This window comes from Phaethon aethereus, assembly GCF_964289735.1.
Source record: "Phaethon aethereus genome assembly, chromosome: 8".
In the NCBI taxonomy this organism is placed as follows: domain Eukaryota; kingdom Metazoa; phylum Chordata; class Aves; order Phaethontiformes; family Phaethontidae; genus Phaethon; species Phaethon aethereus.
This window is the reverse complement of record NC_138584.1, coordinates 29,158,961-29,169,176: the sequence shown is the minus strand read 5'-3', so window position 1 is coordinate 29,169,176 and position 10,216 is coordinate 29,158,961.

Genomic DNA, 10,216 nt, shown 5'->3' with positions numbered 1-10,216 from the left:
TCATATGGCAGAAAATAGACAATTTGTGATTTGCTGAAAGCTGTGAACAGCCTCAGAGTCATTAAGTAAAAAGCTCCTCTGCCCACAGTAATAATTGAAGAAAGGCTACCATTCAACTTAAATTTTACTTTTCAGCCTTTTTTAGGAGTACTCTTCACTTTTTGTCCACCAACGAATTCCCGTTCTTCTGCGCAAGACTCAGACACTGGGTTATTTCAAGATAAATTCTCTTAGGTACTGGTATCTTTTACATCTGAAACCTCGTGCACTTGGTTTAAAACAAAAACCACAAAACCACCTTGTTGCACTATGTTCATTGTTTACTCTTGCATTTAATCACAGGAACACTGTCTTGCCCTTTGAGTTTCCTTTGAAGATGGATGAATTCCCAGAGATGTCTAAAGCAAACGAGGGGGCTTTAACTTAACATGAGAACAGTGATGATTTAAAAATTTTATAAGGGTGCTAACCATGCTGGTTTAATTTTTGATAAGGGATGATACTATGTTTCTGCATTTTTAATAAAGAGTCATTTAAACTACCTAGAGAGACAAACTTTTACAGCAGGACTGTAACCAATTCAAATGCTAGTGGTAAAGATACTAGGACAGTCTGTCTTAAAAGACTGTCAGGTAATACTCACTAGTGTTGCTGCATGAAAGTAAAAAGATTTCTTTTGATTTTCAGACACATTCTACAATGCTTTCAGATTATTAAAATTTATTTGGATATAATTTTGATATTGTGGAAAACTGATGTAATAAACCATATGAAAATACCACCCCACACTGCAGGTAAAACCAGGGAGAACTTAACTCTACTGGATTTCTGTTTGTTAAGGGAAGACTTTGATTTTATATTACCAGAATTTTTTATGTGTTTCAGAAAAATAAGTAACTTCATGTTACTAAACTCTTAAGAATATAATGTACAAGAAAAGGTAACTGCTGCCATTGGTACAAATTTCATCTCCAAGTGCATGATATGTGTTATGATCAATAGATCATAGCAGAAGCATATAAAGCGTACTAATATTTAATTTCTTTTTTTTTTGCACAGTCTAGCCTTACAGATTATCTTTGCTTAAGAAGAGTAAGGTTTATCCATGAAACATTTATACTCTGCGTATGAGCACCACTGCAAGAAACATGACAGGACACTTTTGCTGAAGGTCAGATTTTTGCACTTTGGCTAATTTAGGTGGAGTTGAGTCATGAATTAAGACCTATCATCATCCATGCATCAGTTGTGCTAGTGGGTTGAATGGCAAGAAGAAGGGCTCAGCTGACGGGGAACAGGGCTTTTAATAGGATTTCTGTGCCCTACAACCTGGTACACTCCCTAGTTGCAAGGCAGTGCCATGGCCTACATACCAACTATGTGTTCTCTGCAGTGGATCACAGAGCAATCTGACCATCTGCATCCTGCGTATGTGACCACGAATGGGGGGAGAGAGCTCACAGTGCAGAGGTGCGCGTGGATTTGACATGAGCCTCTCTGTGGTGAGTGTGCAACAGGAGATAACTACATTGCTCTTAGCTCACAGAGGGCGAGTAAGACGTATAAGGCTGTTGGTTGCCTTTCATGGGCCTGTTTAGCTCTGTCTCATTTTTTTCCCCCTCTCTAAAATGGGTACTGCATAAATTTTCCTGGCCTGGCAAATTTTTGAGAGGCCAATAATGCTGTAAGACCCTAAATGAACATGAATAATAGCCTGTTTGCACAGCTGATAACTGAGCTGTAAAAACGAATCTGCTCCCAGATGAAACTTGACATGCAAAATTTAAGCTTGGGGAGCAATTCTTTGTATGTATTCTGAAAAAAAAATGGCTTCAACTGCTTAATTTTTATTCATCCTTAAAATAAAAAACAGTACAAGGAGGGTCAGCAGAGAAAGCTTCTGTGTTTTGACATAGAACCTGGAATTAGCTTTAAATGTAGAATACAGTGAATGTTTAATCTGTAATAAAGTTGAATCTGCTCATTTTGGGGAAGAACAATGGCCAAGGGTTGAAGATTTGGGTTCTGCAGTTGCCAGATGGGATCATTTCCAAAAGGGAATTTGGATGGTAATCAGTGTCCACTGGGATCCATGCCCACCACTCTGAGTCCGCATGCCACAAAGGAGAGATTAGGGGCAGAATGAGAATGTGCAGGGCTGGCACGAATCAAAGGGACTCCCTGTAAAACCTATTACATCTGCGCTCTAAAAAATGCTTAGAGAAACTGACAGTCAGGAAAATGCAGTTTTGATTGTGCTTTGATGGCTGGGAAGCTAAAATCGTGTGGGTGGGTGGCTAAGTGTAACTGCATGTCCATGCCAGCTTTATTTGACTGAAACAGCCAGAGTCAAGCCAGTTTTCATTGTCCTTTCAGGACTTTCAGAGCAGCAGGATAAATAAAGGAATGAAATGGGGAAATGAATTTATAGACTTTGGTTGTCAAATGATTAGCAAAAGGCCCAAACCTTGGTGTTTTGTTCTATTGATTTTGTTTTGGCAAGGCAAAGATAAGATTGTGAACCTGTACAAAGAGAGGAGGCCTTTACTTCCCTCTGTGTCTCTGTGATGGCTGGGTTTCACTTTTGGACTGAAAGCTGGTGTTACTCTTACACTGAATTATGAGATACAAACACTATGCCATGTTTTTGGCACTTACAGGCTTGGCTACTATTAAATCAAAACAGACCCCAAATATGTAATTTGTAATGGTAAGAGAAACAATCCACTTCCCAAGTCAAGTTTCAGGTGAACTACAAGGACTTGTCATGATCTTTGGGAGCCCATGTTAGTTCTTGAGGCCTGTGCCCTCTAGCAGGTGAATGTGCCCACCGTTTGTTAAAGTGCTTTAACCAAGTGCTGTGGGAAGTGCTTGTGGATGTTTGAACTATATGAGTCTAACAAGATCTGTGCAGACGTACAAATGCATAAATACTGTGCTTTATCAGAGCCATAGGAGAACCCAGGACTGAGGCACACGAGGTGCAGAAAATCAAGTACCAGTTGAATTAGTAGGAGATTGGTTTAGACTACAAGTATCGATCTGCTTGTATTCTTTCAGGTTTGATCCGCCATGGTTAGAACTTAACATCTCTGGAACTGAGACACTTTGGCTTTTGAAGGAAGAATTGGGGATGGGGGAATATTTTGAAGGGTACACTAGTAAGGGTAGGAGGAGAGCTGTTTTGTGCTTCTAGAAATGATGTCTCTAGGACATGTTAGTCTGAAGTGCATCTATCACTTGATGCTTTATATGATATGACAAAATGCCACAGGGATTGTACCATCAATTGCTGTTGTTGCAAGGTGATATAACAGGCAGGAAATCTGAAAGGACACGTTTTGTGAAACTTTGTTTCAAAGAACTGTAGCTCTGGGAGTGCACATACATATGTCTATCACTCATTCAAACGTGGATTCTACACATGGCATCAGCTCTGTCCTAAAATTTGTGAGAAAAGGTTTCTCAACTTCAAAGAATAACTCGTCTCTAATGTAAACCAGGCTGCATTGTGTTACTCTCATGTATCTCTAATGAAGCTGTGCATAGAGACACCCAGAAGAATTTTATCATTGACTAAGCAAAACACCATGGAAAGTGAGGAGATATTTGAAAATCAGGCCTACATTTGCAAGATGATAATTGGATTCTTTTTCTCTCCTGGGAAAAAATCTCCCAGTGTTTCCCTTTTCTTCCCCGCTCCCCATTCCTCTTTTGGGGGGATTTTAAAAAACAGTTTGATTTTTATCCACTTTGAAAAACAAGTAATTCCACTATGACTAAGCTCAAATCTTTTGGTTATGCACAAGACTCCATTCATTCTCTTGTTATTTAGGAATGGAAAGTGATGAGATGGCAATATCTAATAGGATAGCTTTGAAAAGAAATTATTAAAGACAAGCTAGTAAATCAAAAGAGAAAGCAAGAAAAAGCTACTCAGAATCTGACCTTGAAAAATTTGCTTTTAATGAGCTTTCACTTTAAAAAGGAAAACAAATGTTGGGTTCATATACCTTCATAAAGAAAGACAGCTTTGTCAAGCAGCTATAAGAATTTACAAATTAGACGACTTAGGCTCTGCCCACCACTTAGCATAAAGGCATAGATTCAGCACTAGCTTGAAAGCAAGACAGTTTTAAAGTGTTCTGCTGTCTTACGAAATCCATAGAAAAATAATGAGAAACATTCCATGCAGACATCATCCTGAATTCCCATTTGGGTATTATTTTCTCATTGATGTTGTAATTAATGCTAAAATAATTTGTCTGTGAGCTTCAAGATGCTTAGAGCTTTCCAGAAGGCTGCTAGGAGCTGAGGGAATTTCACACCTCACAGAGCCAGACCTTGTCTCTGCTCCCGCCATCCACGCAAAATACATCACTTCTTTGCAGCATTGGGGCCTAAACAAATAAGGTGTGGGAGAAAAATGGAGTGCCTAGCTTAGAGAATTTTTAAAAAGGAAAAAAAAAAAAAAATCCAGACTTGGTGCCGCTACTAGGTTTCACTGTTTGTGTCTAAGCCTTTTGGGAGCCATAGAGCAAACACCAGCCTGTGGTATTAATCTGCTGCTTTACAGCATTGGTATATGGTCACTGTAGAGTTACACGAGACACTGTCAACTTCAGTTTTGCTCCAGTTCATGATTCCTTTGTTAGTGCTAATAGGATAAATAGTTTGAAGTGAAACATCTTGAAAAAAATCCCACTGTACTTGTTACTAACTGGCCTCAAGTCTGCATTTCTGTTAGCTTTCACGGTGATTAGTCACTGTACGAGAGCAAAGAGCAGATCAGTCTATAGCAGTGCTCCTCTAGCATGCAAAAGATCTTGCCAGACACCTAATCCTCACTTTTTTTCTTCTCAATCCCTTCATTCTTATGCTCATTAAAATTAATGGAAAAGGTCCCTATTGTGACTGTAGGTTTGGCTGCACTCAGATCTATTGTCTAGGGATACTGCAGTGGCAGGTTGTTCAGCCTTGGGATAGGAATGAAGGGCAGAAGCCTTCTGTGTTAACTCCTCTCTAGTTGAATAAAAACTTTACCAATGGACTGCAAATCATCTCTTATCTTTCCCCTACTCCTTTGAAAGACCTGGTATAGAGTGGCAGGAACGGGAGCATGAAGAGGAAGAAGATGGATTGGAAGCCATACTGGAACAGTAATTTAACACAGCACTCTCCAGGAAGCCAGGGTCACAGGGAGCTGCTCTTCCCAGCTACTTTGGGAACCTTATATGGCCAGAGTACTGCTGAATGGTGCTGAGTAATATTTCAGTTGAGTCTTATGCACAACTGAGAGACAGACTGGTATCTGTGCATGTGTATATGCAGTTGGTGAATGTGTGATGCAGTGTATTTTACATTTAAATGGAAGTCTTGGTCAGTAAATGTTGCAGTCTGATACCTGGACAATAAGCACCACTGAGATTTTGTTTGGCCAGCAGTGTGGCAGTATTATATCATACTGCTTCTTATGCTTGAGTAAAGAAGAACTGAGTGACAGTTTTAGGACAAAGATTAATTATGGCTACAGAAGTGAGGTTCTGGCTTGTAGGAGAGACAATTCTTGGATGATAAACTGATAGGTTTTGTAGTTTGATTTAAATCTGATTGTGTGATGTCCTCCTTTTTTTACTAGGCCATGAGCTGGCTAAAAATAAGGATGTCATTAGACAACTTTGATTGCACTAAGGGGTCTGACTGACCTTTTAGGCATGAAACAAGCAAAAGAAAAGTCCCACTGGCTGTGAAATATCCCTAGAATGTGAAAGGGGTAGATGGATCCAGTAGACAAAGTAGTACAGGGCATGGATTTCAATAAGAAATATGATAGGCAAAACAGCAAACAGCTTACTTAGGGGATTGGAGGCCTCTGGAAAGAAGTTGAAGTTGAAAGAGAACAAAATTAAGATAAGAAACAAAGGAGATTATAGAAGATATAGAACAAAGCATTTTAAAACAATAAAGTTGCAAAAATACAAGCATAGAAAAGGGAGATCAATGTGTGGACACCACTTAGTCAGATACAGATAAAAATATGAATTGGAAAAAAACCCTAAAGAATTAGAAAGTACTAACTGCTTGCACACATGCAAAAGAGGATTTGTGCAAATGGAAGGTAATATCACCCATCATTAAAAGTGCCCTTACAAAGAGACAGATGGGGATGGCCAGAACCATTTAATGGGGCTGGAGGGTAAATGTTAATGGACACCGATGCTACAGAACAGTGGTCAGATGCCTGAATTAGGGGAAATTCCTATAGCCACATGGACAAGAGTGGAGGTATTTAAGGAAGTCAGTAGGGGAAAATATGATTTTAATTGAGAGCTCTTGGAAATCAGTCTAGGGAAAACTATGAAAAGAGGGTAGTAGAAGAACCTTTTCTGTGTAGTTTAAAATGGTCAAATTTTGAAGAAATTCTTCAGAAGCAAAAGACTAAGGTATCTTAACAGATAAAAACAGTAAGTAGAACATTTTAAAACAAGCTATTAACCAAGGTTCAAACAAAAGTAGGCTTGGTAATCTGAAAAGTAGGAAGGAAGTTCGTGAAAAGTGTTAGTCATTTTGAGCACAGTAGGTAAAAACCAGGAGCTATGTAAGAGTCTTAGGGACAAGTCCTGATGAGAAGTGAACCCGTATTTATATTCCACTGAGTTTGTGGTTTGTTTTGTGCCTCATTTAGTAGAAGCAGCAGAAATGAGTTTTTGTTTTAAATGTAATATACAATGCTATGTATTGCTGAAAACACACAGTAGTTTTGGCAAAGGAATTTTATTTTAACATGTAAATAATACTGCAGGTACTGACATATCATTTGGCAGTTTAAGGGATGTGGCTGCTAGTGCATTGGTTCAACTAACTTTAATTAAAAGGTCTAATTTAAATATCTGTTTGCAAAATGTATTACATTAGCATATCTAAAACCATGAGCTGATTGAAGGAATTAGATTTGTCTAGTTGAAAGACAAGAGTGAAAAACTCAGCCCAATAGACAGGTTAGCATTTTTAAAGATTATTACACAAATAGAGGAGGACAGTTTTTTGGATGGCCATTTGAAGGAAAAAAGAAATTTATTGTAGAAGGACATTAAATTGTTTGGTGGAAAGCCATTTCCTCTCGTCCTATTGCTAGTTACTTGGGAGAAGAGACCAACACCCACCTCACCACAACCCCCTTTAAGGTAGTTGTAGAGAGCGGTAAGGTCTCCCCTCAGCCTTCTCTTCTCCAGACTGAACAACCCCAGTTCCCTCAGCCACTCCTCATAAGACATGTGCTCCAGACACCTCACCAGCTTTCTTGCCCATGTCTGGACACGCTCCAACATCTCAACGTCCTTCTTGTGGTGAGGGGCCCAAAACTGAACACAGTATTTGAGATGCATCCTCACCAGTGCTGAGTACAGGGGCACAATCACTTCCCTACTCCTGCAGGCCACACAGTTTCTGGTACAGGCCAAGGATGGTGTTGGCCTTCTTGGCCAGCTGGGCACACTGCCGGCTCATATTCAGCCAGCTGTCAACCAGCACTCCCAGGTCGTTTTCCACTGGGCATCTTTCCAGCCACTCCTCCCCAAGCCTGTAGTGTTGCATGGGGTTGTTGTGGGCAAAGTGCAGGACCCGGCACTTGGCCTTATTAAACCTCATACCGTTGACCTCAGCCCATTGACCTAGCCTGTCCACATCCCTCTGCAGAGCTTTCCTGCCCTCGAGCAGATCAACACTCCCGCCCAATGGTAGACAGGAGGGGTAAGTCTGATACTGCTCTAACTTGGCAACATCATGCCCAGGTTCTCAGTGTTAAACTACATGTAATCTGTTGGCCCTCTCTAAGTCAGTGTGGATGGTGTTGGTCACCTGATCTTGCACAGCTAGTCTGGGGCCTCTCCAGCTGCAATGTGGTGATTACTAAAGTGCTCCTGGGCATTGTACATTAAATGGAAGGGCTTGTAGCATGTTGTTCAGGATGGTCTGAACTTGTGTAGTAGTGTTCTGCAAAACAAGGGGAAGTGTACATACAATGGACAAAAGCTGGAAACACCAGATGAACTTTCACTAAAATAAGTTTGGTGCATTGCTTTTTTACATGCTTTTGAATGATTTTTCCAATTCAGATACAATGTGTGATTGAGAGGGTGTGTATATGCACACCTGTGTGAGTAAACAGCAAAAGAACTTGGTATACTAATATAAGCCTGCAGAAAATACAGTGTGCAGGGTATTATTAGTTATTCATTATGGCACTGAATAGAGTTCTCTGATGTACAAGCTGTAGCTATCATGACATATGATATGGGTCTAAGTGACCAATTGTTGAAAAACTTACGTATGAAAAAACAATCTGAGTCCTGTGTTAGGAAAAAAAAAAATCCAGCTACAAAAATCATTTTGTGAAATAGATCAAAGAAATGGTGTGGATGATGAGCAACACAGATCTAGCTGATGGGAAGCTCCATCTGGATAGAGCTCTATAGAAATCACATTTCACTGTTTTGATGTACTTCCTTGCTCTGTTAGTGGCCAGCTGATTTGTGTTAGTTTGTGGTGTTCAATGTGTAGTGGTGTGTGACCAGAAGTACAAACAAATTAGCAGATTACACATACAGCAGGTTATTGAACTGTCCCTTCCTTCACAGCACTTTGACATGGTCTGAGAGTCTCCTGCTCTCGTCGTCTTTGTGCCCTGGGGCTGAGGCTGCCCCAGTGCTGGTTGGTCTGCCTGAACTTTTAGGATGACTTTGAATGTTTAGTTAGTAGATAGACATAGAACATACAAGTCACTCAGAGTGAAAAAAGAGTTGACACAGCAGCCTGAGCCTAATTCCTGGTACAAACTATACATAGCCATCGGAGAAACAGTGTGCTACAGCAAGAGCCCTGTACTAGCTCGAGAAGCGTTGAATAAAGCTGGGTCACCCTTATGCTACAGATCAACCAAAAATAAGGACCATGTAGGTCAACTCTGTGCTGGTCTTCTAAAAATCTTTAGGATGGCACTATGTTCCTAAATTTACTTACATTACTTTTAAGCTGAAATGTTTCCGTGCATGGCAAGAGTACACATTCTGTGCTATACACCTGGAGCCAGTAATGACCAAGCAGTGGCAAAGCAATGTGAAGCAGGGGTACTTCACACAACACGTAGAGCTGGGGAACTCCTTGCTTCGGGATGTGGTCCCTGCTAAAGCTTTTACTTACATTAGGTTTGAAAAGGAACTGATATTCATGAAAACTTATTCAGGACTAAAGACGCTACCACTGTCTCAGTAAGTCCTCAAGCACTGGCTGGAAGATAGGAAACTACTCTGGGCAAGCACTGCTCTATGCTGGCTCTGGTCTTGCATTTGCTCTCAGGCATCTGCTATCAGCTGCAGTATGGGTCAGAATGAGCTAGAGACCCTTGGTGTCACCTACCATAACCAGCCTTGAAAGTAGGAGACCACACACATGTGGTTTATGTGTGTCAAATCTATAAGCAACCTCACTTGCCAACTAGCAATGCAGTATATTAAAAAGTATTTTGTATATGATGGTTACTAAACGTTGCAGATTAGCTGCTGGAGACATACTTTTGGCCAGATATGCCTGTGCTGTTGCTTTACAGATTTCCATACAGTCTGGATAAAAGAAGCATGAATTCCTGTTCCAGTTTCTGACTCAAGAGGTGAGCTCCTGGAAGAGATACACCTTGGGAGGTAAATTAACAGTCTTAATTAACTATTGGGACATAATGAATAAAACTAGATTTAATTTCTTTTACATACCAAATAATTTCCCTTGCCTAGTTTACTTCCCCTTTAGCACCTCTAGTTTCCTTCTTGCCTCTGCAATTCCTGGGAGACACACATGTCCACAAGATGGTACTAGGCTACAAGTAGCCCCTACAAATGGCTGGTCAGTGAAGGCTGCTGAAACTGCTTGTTGGTCAGGTGTCATCGGAGCTATTAACTCAAAAAAAAGCTTATTAAAGCTGTTTTCTGTGAGCGCCATTCAGGCCAAAATACCTGTTTGGATTTTTTTAATAAAACTAAATTCTGATAGGGATCATAGCAAACCATTGCTGGGACTGATGCTCTGCACACTCACACCTGTTTCATGCTGGGTAGCTTCAGTATTGTGTTTGGAGCCACTTCCAACATAAACTAATTTAGGAAAGAGACAAATGAGGCCAGGAATTACAGTAGCTTTATGAATCTGTGTTTCGGCACATTTCAAA